The sequence below is a fragment of the Oncorhynchus gorbuscha genome, linkage group LG02, assembly GCF_021184085.1.
Source record: "Oncorhynchus gorbuscha isolate QuinsamMale2020 ecotype Even-year linkage group LG02, OgorEven_v1.0, whole genome shotgun sequence".
NCBI classification, from domain to species: Eukaryota; Metazoa; Chordata; class Actinopteri; order Salmoniformes; family Salmonidae; genus Oncorhynchus; species Oncorhynchus gorbuscha.
In genome coordinates, this window is record NC_060174.1 from 35,304,368 (window position 1) to 35,323,006 (window position 18,639).

An 18,639-nucleotide genomic window follows, 5' to 3' on the forward strand; every position below is an offset into this window, starting at 1 on the left:
AGAATGACTTACAGTAGTGAGTGCATCATTTGTTTTTACTGGTCCCGCATGGGAATCAAACCCACATCCCTACCATTGCAAGCACCATGCTCTACCAACTGGGCCTCACGGGACCATTTTCAGATAATCCCATGCCAGCATTAGATGCCAATATCCTCTAAATCAGCACGACTCTTACTATTCAGACTGTGATTTGACATTTTCATTTTGAACTCCTCTTTCCCTCTCTCTCAGATTCAGAACCAGTTGATCCTAGGGGTGATGGGGATTGACGTGTCACTAGATGACATCAAGAAGCTCACACCGCGCTACAATGTGAGTGACACACACACTAACACACCAGAACACTCCTTATTCTCTTACTTCAGTCTCAGTGTTACCTGTGACAGCCCTACCCTCTCTCACATCAACTCAATCATGTTGATGATACTTTAATAATCCAGAACAATGATGTATTGAGAAGACATGGTGTACAGCCTATGATCAACTGTCTCCTCCAACCCTCTCTGTACCTCTGTTTCTTAGATCGGACCTAATGGATATTATTTTGCCATCGAACCCAACGGATATGTGCTGCTACACCCCAACCTCCAACTTAAGGTATGTTCTATTCTTACCTCTTCTATTCTGTTAACATGTTTTACAATCCCAACTCACACAGAGTAGACTGAGGATCCTGAGGTGCTGCTATGACTACTGTGGAGTTATGCATGTTCATATGAACACACACATGATCGTCGCAGTGTATCTAGCCACAAGGTCACCATGATGGTCCTGACCCACCTTTAGAGAAACACAACCCACTGCTCCTCCCTACCTCTTCTATTTCTCCTCCCCTTTCTTTTCCTCCTCTCCTGACCTCCTCCTCAACACCCGCAGGCCAGGTCTTGACAGGCTACATATGGCCATGTGTGGCCCAGGACCAGGCTCTCTTTTGGGACATGTTGTGTACAGAGGGGGGCCTCTCTGATTCTGAGTTTTAGTTCTCATGGGACACATGTTCACATCTCATCCAGCCACAGCCTATACTATGTTCTGCTATAGTAGAGGCTAATCAAAATGGATACACACTCATGGATCTAATCTATACATACACACACAGGCACTGACCAACACACAGCATACACATGGTGTGCATGCGTGTGTGTGAAGGCATGCAGCCTCTTTCAAAGGGAACCAGTTCAAAGTGACTTGAGTGTTGTATACGTTTCCTCTGGAAGAACCATCTGTGTGAGTGTGTCAGTCAGGTTTTGGAGCAGGCTTCACATTACAGAGAGGGGATCAGAGATGAATGCCATCAGAAGGCCTTGGTCTGACTAATGTGATTTGAACCATGCTGATATAGTAGCCAGGTCACCCCATGACACAAGTCATTATTCGACGTCCACCCACGTCTGAGGACGTCAAGCGATGATGTGGAAACCGGCCACGAGGGGCAACAGTGAGCACTGTTACCTTCAAGTAGGTTCCGGTTTTGCCGTAAGAATCTGCCTCTTTTTCCAAAGGTTGCAAATTGAAATCATACGATAGAAAGTTATTTTTGTTTTAAGCCTATCCAAAACCTTAACCCTTACCTTAACCATTTGGAGTTAATGCCTAAACTTAACCATAACCTTAAAACTTAACCTTAAACTTAAAAACTTTGAGAGACATAAATGAACATCTAATTCTGATGTGAAACTGAGAGCTAGTTGGATATACACTGAGTATACAAACATTAAGAACACCTGCTCTTTCCATAACAGACTGACCAGTTGAATCCAGGTGAAAGCTATGATCCCTTATTGATGTCACTTGTTATTTCCACTCCAACCAGTGTAGATGAAGGGGAAGAAACTGGTCAAAGAAGGATTTTAAAGCCTTGAGAAAATTGAGACATGGATCGTGTATGTCTGCCATTCAGATGGGCAAGACAAAATATTTAAGTGCCTTTGACGGCGTATGATAGTAGGTGTCAGGCAATGTTTCTGGGTGTTTCACACTCAACAGTTTCCCATGTGTATCAAGGACAACTGTGGGAAGCATTGGAGTCAACATGGGCCATCATCCCAGTGGAACGCTTTCGACACCTCATCCATGCATCGATGCATGGAAGCTGTTCTGAGGGCAATGTTAGGAAGGTATTCCTAATGTTTGGTATAATCAGCGTATAATACAGACTACCCATACAAGCGGGGCACATGCAAACCTTTGTTGAAGGTTGCAACAGTCATGGTTTGATTCCTGCCTGGCCACATGATTAAATGTTTATTCTATTTAGATAAGAGCCTGGCCTATGAATTCATATTATTATCAAATGGGGAATAATATGTCTCCCACTGAAATACTCCCTGCATCACTCTCAATACAGTATGTGTCTGTTAGAAAAGGATCTGTAACTGCAAGACAAGACTCAGTAAGCCATGTGCCATCACTCTCCATGAGCCGACAATAGGACCGAGAGAGTGTAGATGTACTACACAGAAGGTTGATGGCACCTTAATTGGGGAGGACGGGCTCGTGTTAATGGCTGGAGTGGAATGGTATCAAATATGGTTTCCATGTGTTTCATGCCATTTCCATTTGCTTTGTTCCAGCCATTATTATGAGCCGACCTCCCCTCATCATCCTCCACTGATGTACTATAGTGGAATATAGTACAGACTTAGATTATTAGCCCTTAGGTGCTGATCTTTAACTGTAAGACCATTAAGTAGAGTGTGTGTGTACAGTACAATGTGGTCAAGTGTTGGCATTTCCTGATGCTATAGCCCTATGAGCAGCTTGCCCCTACATTCCATATACGAATAGTGACTAGTACATATTAGTTAGTTACTAACCTCCAGTAAACTAACGTCACATAATTAGCTCAATGTTTCACACTGTTTATTTAGACTCTCAGATTTTCTATGTAACGGTTTCTTTCCTCTAATCCATCTGTCCTGCTGTTATTATGTTATGTAAGTGACTAGAGACGTTTGGGTGTGCGGTTATGTGAGAGGGAGAGGGAGTGGGAGAGAGAGAAGGGTGGGTCCTTGAGGAAATTATAGATGTTGTAGATAAGGCAGTTAGTTTCCTGTGATGAGTTAAGTCATTGGAGCTAGAGCTGTCTGGCAGAGAGAAGCAGTGACTAAACTAACACATGATGACCAGGGTTATAGCGGGTCCTTTCTTTTGTACTGCTGCAGGTTTGCCTTTCTCCCTGGATCAAGTCTTGAAACTGTATTTCCTATTTATATTCACACCATATGCATGCTTTTTAAATTATGTCCATTATCCAGTGAAAGGGCAGGAGTATTTTCTCATGGACCCCTGTGCTGTCTATTTTTCTCTCCTATGGGGGCCCACCCTGAAACACACACCCTGTCAATCTTACTGTGTATGATGTGTGTGTGTCCGTGCCTGTGTGTGTGTATCTGTGCAAATGTGTGATCAGAGAAACAGAGGGGTGTGTGAATATTGAGGGTGACCTTTGACTATTTGAACATATTCTCTCTTTTCTCTCTTTTTCTTGTGTTTCGGTCTGTATGTGATTATGGTTGTATAGAAAACACATTTCATATTCATCACATAAATCCCTCGCTACATTTGGAGTTGTATTTTGATCTCTCTCCCCCACCCACTCACTTACCCCCTCTCTTTCTTTCTCTGCCATATACTTTCATCCTCCCACAGACTAAACGATTTGACTGTTTATCAATGTGCATGCATTTTCTGTATTATCTAATGGCCTCTAACGCAACTAGCTCTCACAGTCTCCCGTCAGAATTAGACATTTTTCAAACGTCAAATTTTGCAGTTGTTGCAAATGTCACATGTTGAAGTGTTTAATGTTAAGTTTAGGCATTAACTCCTAGTGGTTAAGGTTTGGGATAGGCTTGAAAAAAATCTTTAAAACGACTTTCTTTTGCAGGATTCAAACTTGTAACCTTTGGAATCAGAGGCAGACACTTATGCCCAACCCCGTACACAACACCCTAGCATAACTGTTACCTACTTGAAAGTAACAGCACTCACTGTTGCTCCTAGTGGCCTGTTTCCGCATCGTCTCATGACGTCATCAGACATCAATGGACATCGAATACTGACTTGTATCAGATTTTGTTATTTATTTAATGCTAAGACCCTCTTCATCTTCCTCCTCCTTCTCCACTGTTCCATGTGTATTTTCTCTCCATCTAATGTAAGGATCATGTATTAACCACCGTCATCACAGTGTGTGTCTGTAGCTTCTGCAGATACTAAATCCGTATGAACCTTCCATAAAGGGTAAACAGTCTAAAGGTAGAGCAGCGTTGTTTTAGACCAGAGTATCAGGTTCCATCCATTTACTGTTGCTTTAATAGAGTAGATGTGTATTTCTGCTCCTACTTACATTATAACATTATAACGTCACTGATACGCACAGAGGGTTTCACTGCTGACATTAACACTGTGTACAGTCGGTCTGTATGAAACACACAGACTCTAACAGGCATGCAGACAACACACGCACAGACTAAACCATCATGCACACAAGCAACACACACAAAAAATACACACACTCACATTCCAGGAAAAAGTGCACCGAGGGCGTCGTCCCCACAGTGACTGTACGTACATACCCCAACCAGAAGCCATGGATTACAGGCAACATTTGCACTGAGCTAAAGGGTAGAGCTGCCACTTTTAAGGAGCGGGACTCTAACCCGCTCCTCTGCTACTCTCTGTTTATCATATATGCATTGTCACTTTAACCATATCTACATGTACATACTACCTCAATCAGCCTGACTAACCAGTGCCTGTATATAGCCTGTCTTTTTACTGTTGTTTTATTTCTTTACTTACCTATTGTTCACCTAATACCTTTTTTTGCATTGGTGGTTAGAGCCTGTAACCAAGCATTTCACTGTAAGGTCTACACCTGTTGTATTCGGCGCATGTGACAAATACACTTTGATTTGAAGTATTCAAGTCAGTGGTAAACCCCTACCTGGCATTGATTCTCAGCTTTATAAACTGTCTGATTGTATGTACAACTATACAGGTTATCCTCTTGTGTCGAACATGACTCAAAGGGTAAGGAGCAGAGTTTTACAGTTTGGCCTGAAGCCATGCTAAGAACCCAGCACTGAAAAATATACAAACTACTGTGTTTCATTACAACTCACTGTAACAACTCAACATGCTTCAGAGGGGCCGATATAAACAGGGTCATTCTACTGAATTAACCAGCTTTATTTACTTCAATAACCCAGTGTTTCTCTCCATAGTAATGTTGTTTTCACTGGTTTCTTGTAAATATTGAATAAATGTATATATGGGCATTGTGTGTGTGTGTGTGTGTGTGTGTGTGTGTGTGTGTGTGTGTGTGTGTGTGTGTGTGTGTGTGTGTGTGTGTGTGTGTGTGTGTGTGTGTGTGTGTGTGTGTGTGTGTGTGTGTGTGTGTGTGTGTGTGTGTGTGTGTGTGTGTGTGTGTGTGTGTGTGTGTGTTTGCTTGCTTGCCCGAGTGCATGTGTCATGCTAACTCATCCACCAGACTAAACACCCTCCTCTCTTCAGAACCCTAAATTCCAGGAGCCTGTCACTCTGGACTTCCTCGATGCGGAACTGGAGAACGACGTTAAAGTCCAGGTACACACACACACACACACACACACACACACACACACACACACACACACACACACACACACACACACAGGTGTTAGTTGTGTCCTGTCTCCTACTAAATCTACTTGAGTGTGATTTACACAGTGACTGGCTGTAAATGAGAGGACATATTTACAGGAGCAGTGACAACCACAACTCTGTCTGTCTCTCTCTCTCTCTCCTTTAATATATACGGTTGGAGTGAAGTTCAACGTATACAGTATGTGCTACAATCTCCTTGTTGTTATTCTGCTCTCCTCTCTCTCTCTCTCTCTCGCGCGCTCTCTCTCTCTCTCGCTCTCTGGTGTACAGATGTGCACTGTGTTTTAGATTATACAGAGAATGGTAGAGAGATCAAACCTTGTAACCATTCAGATATCTGACACAGGGTACAGTTGGAGACGAAACATTGTTAGATTTTGTTATTTCTCTCTGGTTAAAACTCTGGATGAGGTGAGATCAGCACAAATGACAGATCAATATGTTACTAATACTGACTCACTGATGTCATCTCCCAGTGAAAACAGTGAAAGGTTTCCGTGGGAAGGGAGTTATATGTTGTTTAGGATTAGGACTGTTTTAAAGCTTCTGTTTCTATGTGTATGTGTTTCACGTACATTGTGCATGTGTGTTTGCTTGTGTGTGTGTTTGTGTGCATGTGTGTGCGCTCTCTGACAGAGATACATCGACAGAGGAGTAAGGACGTACACCTGGGCTCAGTTCAATGGAACAGACTATAGGTGAGCAGGAGGACTGACGGATGTTGAATCCAGTTCAGAGACAACCCTTAACCCCATAGCTGTAGCCCTAGAAACTAGTGGCCATCTGAAAGCATTGGATAGGTTGCTGTAGTATTACAGTTGTCTTAGATATCACATTCATGAATAATATATGTCTGGCCAGTAGGGGGCACTCTATGTCCCTTTCCATCACAGTAAAACAATCACTCAAATGTGTTTATGCAGATTATCAGTGTTCTGTCACCTTCTGGATGAACATGTTTTTCCAAGCATTGCCATCAGTCTGTCAACAGTGACCATACCTTTATTTCCCCAGCTTGGCCCTAGTCCTGCCAATGTACAGTGAACACTGCATACAGGCCAAACTGGGAGACACCATCAGACAGGCTATGGGTGAGTACACACACACAAACACACACACACATCAACACAAACAAAACCTTCTTCAACGACTGCTCTCAGATCAGCGAGTTTTGCAATGTCCCTTGTTTATAGAGTGGTTTTGGAACTTCTGTGAGTAATGTTTACTGTTCATTTTTATTGTTTATTTCACTTTTGTATATTATCTACTTCACTTGCTTTGGCAATGTTAACATATGTTTCCCATGCCAATAAAGCCCCTTGAATTGAAACGAAATGAGTGGCCCTCTAGACCAGTCTCCAGTCCTGCTACTCATAGACTTAAACACACATACTTTGATCCTCCCTTTGTCTCTCCCTTTGTCTCGCTCTCTCCTTCCATCCTACCATCCCGCTCTACCTCTCCTGCTCCCTCTCTCTCCTGTGCTCAGGAGTTTCTCTCCTCCCTCCCTGTCTCCCACTTCCCACTTCCTTTGTTCCCTCTCTCACTCTCTACCTTCATCCTTTCCATTACTCTTTCCTCTGTTCCCTCTCTTGGAATCTGAGGGCAGAGGGGACATATTACCCTCTACAAAGCTTGACTCTGCTCCAGGGCTTTCCTCTGGACTGTAAATCTGTCTGTACCTCTTTCTCTACCCAGACCTGGTTTATAGCTGCTCATAGCGGCTTTATCACATGGACCATGTACCTCTGATGTACAAGATAAATCCACCTCTACATCCAACTCTCTGTTGACTTTAATGTTCCCCTCCTGTCTTCTCTCTATCTGTTCCTTTATTGGATCCATACAGCCCCATGGGGCAAGTACTCAGTGTATTCTCTGGTGTATCTCACTTTTCATTATCTCTCCTCCAGTCTCTGCATGGTCACGTGTCTGTGTTTGCTTGATGAAGTATATTGATTCAGAGGGAAACAAGAGGAAGTGAAAAGAGTCTAAGACAGGAAAATGAATGACTAATCTACGGTGATAGGGAGTAATAGAAAGAGCAGTTAAGGTCCATGTGATCCCTGTCCTGCCAAGTCCTTAGAGGAGATGCCCCAAATCTACCTGTCATGTTTAACATGCTATTGAAATGATTTATTTTGTTATTTGATTTAACCAGGCAAGACAGTTAAGAACAAATTGTTATTTACAATGACGGCCTACCCTAACCAGGACAACGCTGGGCCAATTTTGCGCCGCCTTATGGGACTCCCAATCACCGCCGGTTGTGACAGTCTGGACAGCCTGGAATCAAATCAGGGTCTGTCGTGATGACTCTAACACTGAGATGCAGTGCCTTAGACCGCTGCGCCACTCGGGAGCCCATGAGAAATTCCTTGATTATGGACCAGATACTCATGAACCTTTTGATACTGAACCATCAGTAAAGGATTTCACAGACTCCTGACATGACTGTATCGAGTTTAATGGCATTGTTTCTCATGGTGTCTTCTTTTAAAAGATGGGGTGATGAACATTGATGTCTTTACGAGTGTAGAAACTATAGAGCAAAGTAAAATCCCAAGCCAAGGATTGTCACATATGAAATGATAGGAGAGACAAACACTGTGCTGGAGTAACTGTGGATGTCTGTGAACAAACTCTGCTTTACTGCATGTCTCTGCATGGTAGCACCTCACAGTTTTGATAGTGCTGTTGTTTTAAATCAGTTTTCCTTCCTTTTCTAGAATTTTTAATTGGTGTAATATCAATTTGGCAAGACATCTGAAATCCCAATGGTTCTGTTTTCTCTCGATCTACCTTCCCATCTCTCTTTCTCTCTCTCTGGGGTCACTACAGGGCAGAAGGGCAAGTATTCCTCTTCCCCTCTTCTGTTTGTTCGATCACTTCAGTCTCACTCCACACCTTCTCTAACTCTCCACACCACACCACACTTCATCTCTGTCCAAAACTGTGTGCGTGTGTGTGACACATTAACTTCTCACCACTGTAACCAGTCTGTGGTTGAGATGAAAATATTCGGCATGGGCCATCACATCCTCAACAAGTTCTACAGCTGCACCATCGAGAGCATCTTCACTGGCTGCATCACCGCTTTGTATGGCAACTGATTGGCATCTGACTGCAAGGCGCTACAGAAGGTAGTGCATGGGCCGAGCTCCTTGCCATCCAGAACCTTTATACCAGGCGGTGTCAGAGGAAGGCCCAAGCGGTAACAATGCACTCAGTCTGGAACCAACAGGACCCTGAAAATCCACAGGACATCTAAACAAGACCGTTAATAGCTAATCAAATGGCTACCCTGACTACCTGCATTAACCCTTATTTGCACCAACTCTCTTGAACTGACTATGCACAAGCACTGGACTCTACCCACACACTCACACATACTTACACTGACTCCCCAACACACATATACACACACCCACACACTACATACGCCCACACACCCTTACATCATGCATATGCATACAGACACCACACACACACACACACGCACACGCACACACACGCACACGCACACGCACACGCACACGCACACGCACACGCACACACACGCCCACACACCCTTACATCATGCATATGCACACACACACACACACACACACACACACACACACACACACACACACACACACACACACACACACACACACACACACACACACACACACACACACACACACACACACACACACACACACACACACACACACACACACACACACACACACACACACACTACATACGCCCACACACCCTTACATCATGCATATGCATACAGACACCACACACACACAATACATACAGTGCATTTGGAAAGTATTCAGACCACTTTTTCCACATTTTGTTACATTACAGCCTTATTCTAAAACTGATAATTGTTGTTTTAACTCACCAATCTACCCACAATAGCCCATAATGACAAGGCAAAAACAGGTTTTTAGAATAAATCAATTGAAATTTATATAGAAAAAATTGAAATATCACATTTACGCCAATATTCAGACCTTGTACTCAGTACTTTGTTGAAGCACCTTTGGCAGTGATTCTTGGCTTTGACACTATAAGCTTGGCACACCTGTATTCTGGGATTTTCTCCCATTCTTCTCTGCAGATCCTCAAGCTCTGTCGAGTTGGATGGGGAGCGCCGCTGCACAGCTATTTTCAGGTCTCCAGAGATGTTTGATCAGGTTCAAATCCAGGATCTGCCTGGGCCTCTCAAGGACCAGATAATTTTGTTTCTCTCCTTTAGGTGCCTTTTGACAAACTCCAAGTGTGTCATGTGTCTTTTACTGAGGAGTGGCTTCCATCTGGCCACTCTACCATAAAAGCCTGATTGGTGAAGTGCTGCAGAGATTGCCCTTTTGAAGGTTCTCCCATCTCTACAGTGGAACTCTGGAGCTCTGTCAGAGCGGCCATCGGGTTCTTGGTCACCTCCCTGATCAAGGCCCTTCTCCCCCGATTGTTCAGTTTGGCCGGACGGACAGATCTAGGAAGAAACTTCCAAACTTCATCCATTTAAGAATGATGGAGGCCACTGCGTTCTTGGGGACCTTCAATAATGCAGACAATTTTTGGTACCCTTCCCCAGATCTGTGCCTCAACACAATCCTTTCTCTGCATTCTATGACAATTCCTTCAACCTCATGGCTTGCTTTTTTACTCTGACACTGTCAACTGTGAGACTTTATATCGACAGGTTCGTGCCTTTCCAAATCATGTCCATCAATTGAATTTACCACAGGTGGACTCCAATTGAGTTATAGAAACATCTCAAGGATGATCAATGGTAACAGGACGCACCTGAGCTCAATCTCGAGTCTCATAGCGAAGGGTCTGAATACTTATGTAAATGAGGTATTTCTATTAGTATTTTTTTATACATTTAAAATATTTTCTAAAAACCTGTTTTTGCTTTGTGATTATGGTGTATTGTGTGTAGATTGATGAGGAGGCATGTTGATTTTTCCCGTTTTAGAATAAGGCTGGAACGTATCTAAATGTGGAAAAAGTGAAGGGGTCTGAATACTTTCCGAATGCACTGTACACTACTGATACTGTCTATCTATCCTGTTGCCTATTTTATACCTACCTATAGTATATGTACAGTACATAGATGCATCAATTACTTTGCTCCCCTGCATATCGACTCGGTACTGGTGCTCCCTGTATATAGCATGTTATTTTGTGCTCCCTGTATATAACATGTTATTTTGTGCTCCCTGTATATAACATGTTATTTTGTGCTCGCTGTATATAACATGTTATTTTGTGCTGCCTGTATATGGCATGTTATTTTGTGCTGCCTGTATATGGCATGTTATTTTGTGCTGCCTGTATATAACATGTTATTTTCTGCTCCCTGTATATAGCATGTTATTTTGTGCTGCCTGTATATGGCATGTTATTTTGTGCTGCCTGTATATAGCATGTTATTTTGTGCTGCCTGTATATGGCATGTTATTTTGTGCTGCCTGTATATAACATGTTATTTTCTGCTCCCTGTATATAACATGTTATTTTGTGCTCCCTGTATATAACATGTTATTTTGTGCTCCCTGTATATAACATGTTATTTTGTGCTCCCTGTATATAGCATGTTATTTTGTGCTCGCTGTATATAACATGTTATTTTGTGCTGCCTGTATATGGCATGTTATTTTGTGCTGCCTGTATATAGCATGTTATTTTGTGCTGCCTGTATATGGCATGTTATTTTGTGCTGCCTGTATAACATGTTATTTTCTGCTGCCTGTATATAACATGTTATTTTGTGCTCCCTGTATATAACATGTTATTTTGTGCTCCCTGTATATAACATGTTATTTTGTGCTCCCTGTATATAACATGTTATTTTGTGCTCCCTGTATATGGCATGTTATTTTGTGCTCCCTGTATATGGCATGTTATTTTGTGCTCCCTGTATATGGCATGTTATTTTGTGCTCCCTGTATATAACATGTTATTTTGTGCTCCCTGTATATAACATGTTATTTTGTGCTCCCTGTATATAACATGTTATTTTGTGCTCCCTGTATATAGCATGTTATTTTGTGCTCCCTGTATATGGCATGTTATTTTGTGCTCCCTGTATATAGCATGTTATTTTGTGCTCCCTGTATATAGCATGTTATTTTGTGCTCCCTGTATATAGCATGTTATTTTGTGCTCCCTGTATATAGCATGTTATTTTGTGCTCCCTGTATATAGCATGTTATTTTCTGCTCCCTGTATATAGCATGTTATTTTCTGCTCCCTGTATATGGCATGTTATTTTCTGCTCCCTGTATATAGTATGTTATTTTCTGCTCCCTGTATATAGCATGTTATTTTCTGCTCCCTGTATATGGCATGTTATTTTCTGCTCCCTGTATATAGTATGTTATTTTCTGCTCCCTGTATATAGCATGTTATTTTCTGCTGCCTGTATATAGTATGTTATTTTCTGCTGCCTGTATATAGCATGTTATTTTCTGCTCCCTGTATATAGCATGTTATTTTCTGCTGCCTGTATATGGCATGTTATTTTCTGCTGCCTGTATATAGCATGTTATTTTCTGCTCCCTGTATATGGCATGTTATTTTGTGCTCCCTATATATAACATGTTATTTTCTGCTCGCTGTATATAACATGTTATTTTGTGCTCGCTGTATATAACATGTTATTTTGTGCTCGCTGTATATAACATGTTATTTTGTGCTCCCTGTATATAACATGTTATTTTGTGCTCCCTGTATATAACATGTTATTTTGTGCTCCCTGTATATAGCCATGTTATTCACTGTGTATGTATTCCTTGTGTCACTATTTAAGCATGTGACATACTATTTTATGTGATTTGATTTTATGAACCAGTATCCTTTGGTTGTCAGTGAGTTTAAGGATTGCCTTGTTCTAGGAAAGGCCTGACCGAGACAGTCAGCAAAGTCTACTGTCCTATCAGCCGTGAAAAGTCATGCTGACAGACTAGTGGTAATACCAAGCTTAAAAGATGGAGTTTACCTCCATAATCACTGTCTCTCTTTCTGTCATTTCTTGTTACACTCATTCATCTTTCTTCAGTTCTTTCTTTTCGTAATGATCAGTCTATATACTGTGTAGGCCATGTGTCCTCCACAGTGTGTGTAAGGTTCTAAGGATGTCTGTCTATTCTCTTCAGCCATGGACACTTTGCAGGTGGAGAGGTTTGATGAGTTGGGACATACCTTCATTGCCCCCAGGTGACTGGCTACAGCAGCATATATGAATCACCTCCACTTCAGATCATATACAGCCATAAATACTCCTGTAGTTTACTTACAGACAAGAGTAGCTAGTTAATCCACAGTTTATGCCAGCATTGAGGAGCACTGAATAGCACTGAGGACAAGTTATAAAAGGGGTTGAGTATGATGTTGTGCAGATGTTGAGTTAGGTTTGAGACTACTGTGATGTATCTAATGTGTCATATTGACATAGGGAGTACTGCAAAGGCCTGAAGAACAAGGACAACAACACCCAGTTCCTCCTGGACTTCAACCAGTTCATTGACAGGAACACAGTGGAAGAGCCATGTATGTTGCCATGCCTGTCCCACGCACGCACACACATGACCACACACACACACACAGATGAAATTCCTCTGCACACACACACACAGATGGAATTCCTCTGCCTGTTTTGATCGATAGCCAGTCAGGGTTAAAGAAAGAGTAGCTTTAGATCAATACAGTCATTAATTGGCAGTACGCCCACCCAGGAGGGAGTGGTTAGTGAGTCAGGTCGGTTTCCCGCCACTGTGATATCATGGTGTTCCATAGCCCTGTGACGGTCAGAGGGTAGCATCAGCCTGATCGAATGAGGTATAGGCGTTTGATTAGTCTAGTCTGGCCAGGGGGTGATATCATCCTGATCGACTGAATTTCCTAGAACCTGATGTTGTCATGCTTCTATGTGACTCAAAACCTCTATAGTGGTCATCATCTAATGGGTATCAGCTACTGTAGATCCTACCATCTTCCTCATCGTCAGCTAATGGAGCTCAATGTCCTCTGTGTTGTCTAATCAAGGTCAAGCTATCTTATCCTATGTGTCAAATTTGCAGTTTGCCAAGGGGTCTACTGCGGATGGCACTAACAATGTCTTCCTCTCTAGGTAATATGGCTCTGGTCAGTAGGCTGCTGTTGGATGCTGGGTTGACTGCTGATCTGGTCAAACTGTGGAAGGAGCAGAGATTGTGAGTGACACACACACACACGTCCCGTCATCACTGCATTGCATTACAGTGATCATGTAAACACTGAAAGTCAGTTAAGTGAGTCATATAGAAAGTCAGGCTATTCCCTGTTTTATTGATGTCTTATTGGAGAAACACAAAGCAGCTAATACTGCTACAGTCTAATGTATAGGTCTGTTGCTCTGAGAGTCTTGGCCTTGATGAAAGAACATGATGAAAGAAAGACCCAGGACCAGCCATGCCAATAATTAGTGTGTTCTGAAGACACCCCAGCAATTACAGTTGAAGTCGGAAGTTTACATACACTTAGGTTGGAGTCATTAAAACTAGTTTTTCAACCACTCCACACATTTCTTGTTAACTATTGTTTTGGCAAGTCGGTTAGGACATCTACTTTGTGCATGACATAAGTAATTTTTCCAACAGTTGTTTACAGACAGATTTTTTCACTTATAATTCACTGTATCACAATTCCAGTTGGTAAGAAGTTTACATACACTAAGTTGACTGTGCCGTTAAACAGCTTTGAAAATGCCCGAATATGATGTCATGGCTTTAGAAGCTCCTGATAGGCTAATTGACATAATTTGAGTCAATTGGATGTGTACCTGTGGATGTATTTCAAACTCAGTGCCTCTTTGCTTGACATCATGGAAAAATCTAAAGAAATCAGCCAAGACATCAGAAAGAAAATGTAGACTTCCACAAGTCTGGTTCATCCTTGGGAGCAATTTCCAAACGCCTGAAGGTACCACGCTCATCTGTACAAACAATAGTATGCAAGTATAAACACCATGGGACCATGCAGCCATCATACCGCTCAGGAAGGAGCCGCATTCTGTCTCCTAGAGATGAACTTACTTTGGTGTGAAAAGTGCAAATCAATCCCAGAACAACAGCAAAGGACCTTGTGAAGACGCTGGAGGAAACAGGTACAAATGTATCTATATCCACAGTAAAACGAGTCCTATATCGACATAACCTGAAAGGCCATTCAGCAAGGAAGAAGCCACTGCTCCAAAACCGGCATAAAAAAAGCCAGACTACGGTTTGAAACTGCACATGGGGACAAAGATCATATTTTTTTGAGAAATGTCCTTTGGTCTGATGAAACAAAAATAGAACTGTTTGGCCATAATGACCATTGTAATGTTTGTAGGAAAAAGGAGGAGGCTTGCAAGCCGAAGACCACCGTCCCAACCATGAAGCACGGGTGTGGCTGCATCATGTTGTGGGGGTGCTTTGATGCAAGAGGGACTAATGCACTTCACTTCATGTGGATATATTGAGCAACGTCTCAAGACATCAGTCAGGAAGCTAAAGCTTGGTTGCAAATGGGTCTTCCAAATGAACAATGACCACAAGCATACTTCCAAAGTTATGGCTTGAGGGCAACAAAGTCAAGGTATCCCTGACCTCATCCTAGAGACAATTTGTGGGCAGAACTGAAAAAGCGTGTGCGAGCAAGGAGGTCTACAACAAACCTGACTCAGTTACACCAGCTCTGTCAGGAGGAATGGGCCAAAATTCACCCAACTTATTGTGGGAAGCTTGTGGAAGGCTACCCAAAACGTTTGACCCAGGTTAAACAAATTAAAGTCAATACTAGCGAATTCTATTCAAGTGTATGTAAACTTCTGACCCACGGGGATGTGAAGAAAGAAATTAAAGCTGAAATATATAAATTCCCTAAACTATTATTCTGACATTTCACATTCTTAAAATAAAGTGGTGATCCTAACTGACCTAAGACAGAGAATTCTTACTAGGATTAAATGTCAGGAATTGTGAAAAACTGAGTTTAAATGTAGTTGGTTAAGGTGTATGTAAGCTTCCGACTTCAACTGTATATTGAACATATATTGATGCATTCATTATACCATAGACACATGTTTGTCCATTATAATCCACACACACTCAAACAAACCAAATCAATTTACTGAACAAACACCTCTATTCAGAATTAGGACATCATGAGAAGTGACTCTCTGGAAATATAGCAATCTGTTTTTAAAGTTTCTGGACACAGAGGAACAGAAAGAACACGCTCGCTCACTCTCTCACTCGGTTCATGCCTCTTTCTGATTTGTCTCCATGGTCCCTTAGCCTCTTTTGTTGAACTGTGATTGGTTTCTGTGTGTTCTGTTGGTTCCCAGAGATGGGGTCCTGGCCAGGTTTGTAGCCACTGACGGAGGGATCACTAGAGTCTATCCCAGAAGGTACGCTCAGATTTCTCCTTCTCAGTCCTACTATTAGTTACTTAGCCTCATGCTCCCATACTATACTGTATGTGCCTTGGCCAACTCCTATTGTATAAAGCCATGAAAACTAACAAATACACTGGCACGATTCTGGGTTATGTAGCAACATTTGAAATGGTTTATTTTTTTAACGTTGGATAAAAGTAGAGACTCAGAGATAGAAAATGTTATATAATACACTACAGTTGAAGAACAATGGGGAAGTAATTCTGCTTTGAAAGTTTATAAACTTTCTTTATAAACCAGAGTTTTGAGAAAATATCCCTTGAATGTTTTCTTACACCTACTGGAGAGCTCTTCTTTGTCTACACCCAGTCGGCATCGTTCACACCTTCTTAAGCCTTTGCCCCACCCATCTCTTTAAGGATTCACATGTGAGGCTACTGTATGTGCTGAACAGAATGAGTACAGCAGTGTACTAAATAACCAAAGATTTCAAGACTAAAGGCTTGTTTAACCTACGCAACGTTGTCGTAGTGACATCATGAACATTTTATTGTCCTCCGACAGAATGACAACTTGTCATTGTCATTATGAAAAAGTATAAACACAAAAACAACAGGCTGCATGAGTAGCCTGGTGGTCCAAAATAGCACAATTGGTGTATTAGTATATGTCAATCAAACCAGGCAACTAACAGCAACTTTCTAAACAATGTTTTGGTTAGTTTATAGCTTGTTAGCTAGCTAGCTAACATTAAGTTATCTGGCTGGCCAGTTCAAATAATGACCATATCAGAGTGTGACGAAATATAAGCAGGGCATTCTACCAGAGACGTTCAGAACTTGGACACTGTCTCTTTGGCCTAACGTTGTATCCTGATTTTACTTTGTTGCAGGTCATGCTGTTCATCACATTACTGTCTCTGGTAAACACACGCTATATCAAATAAAATCAACGTTTATTTGTCACATGCACAGGATACAGAAGGTGTAAACAGTACAATGAAATGGTTACTTAGTGGAGTCTTTTGTTCTGACATGTAGCTACCTAGCGAACCTAACAATGAACCATAATCTCAACTCATAACATTGCTACCATGCATAAATCTGCAGTTATGCAAATGGTTCTGAGATACAAATAATATTACTATACAGATCTTACACGTAACGCAAGCTAGCGAGCCAGCCAGCTAACATTAGCTAGCTAGCTAACAATACACTTTAACGTACAATGAAAAATACTTTCTGAAAAAAAAATGTAGCTAGCTAGACTCTCTTACCTGTGTACATGGATGAACGCTTCTCCCTCTCTGTCAAGGATGCCATGGTTTCCCTTAGTTTGAAGATGTAATCTGGAGACAGGTGTTTTATAAATCAAATCAAATTTTATTTGTCACATGTGCAGAATACAACAGGTGTAGACCTTACATTGAAATGCTTACTTACAAGCCCTTAACCAACAATGCAGTTCTGAGAAAATACTAAAAAAAAGTCAAAGATAATAACAAATAATTAAAGAGCAGCAGTAAATAACAATAGCGGGGCTATGTACAAGAGTTACCGGTAAAAGGCAATGTCAATGTGCGGGGCCACCGGTGTCGAGGTAATTGAGGTAATATGTACATGTAGGTAGCGTTATTAAAGTGACTATGCAAAGATAACAACAGCGAGTAGCAGCAGCGTTCCAGAGGGGGAGAGGAGGGGGGTGCAAATAGTCTGGGTAGTCATTTGATTAGCTGTTCAGGAGTCTTATGGCTTGGGGGTTGAAGCTATTTAGGAGCCTCTTGGAACGAGACTTGTCGCTCCGGTACCGCTTGTCGTGCGGTAAATAGAGAACATGCTATGACTAGGGTGGCTGGAGTCTTTGACCATTTTTAGAGCCTTCCTCTGACACCGCCTGGTATAGGTCCTGGATGGCATGAAGCTTAGCCCCGGTGATGTACTGGGCCATACGCAATACCCTTCTGTAGTGCCTTGCGGTCGGAGGCCCATACCCATACCAGGCAGTGATGCAACCCGTCAGAATGCTCTCGATGGTGCAGCTGTAAATCCGTTTGAGGATCTGAGGACCCATGCAAAATCTTTTCAGTCTCCTGAAGGGGAATAGCTTTTGTCGTGCCCTCTTCATGACTGTCTTGGTGTGCTTGGACCATGTTAGTTTGTTGGTGCTGTGGACGCCAAGGAACTTGAAGCTCTCAACCTGCTCACTACAGCCCCATCGATGAGAATGGGGGTGTGCTCTGTCCTCCTTTAGTCCACAATAATCTCTTTTGTCTTGATCACGTTGGGGGAGAGGTTGTTGTCCTTGCACCACACGGTCAGGTCTCTGACCTCCTCCCTGTCTCATCGTTGTCAGTGATCAGGTCTACCACTGTTGTCATCAGCAAACGTAGTGATGGAGTTGTGTCTGGCAGTGCAGTCATTAGTGAACAGGGAGTACAAGAGGCGGCTGAGCACGTTCCGCTGAGGGGCCCCCGTGTTGAGGATCAGTGTGGCGGATAAGTTGTTACCTACCCTTACCACCTGGGAGCGGCCCGTCAGGAAGTCCAGGATCCAGTT

General features: G+C 42.3%; 1 pseudogene; it reads left to right on the plus strand.

The window, feature by feature from the left end:
- LOC123990043 overlaps positions 1-18,639 on the plus strand; it is a 64,419-nt pseudogene that overhangs the window by 2,247 nt on the left and 43,533 nt on the right.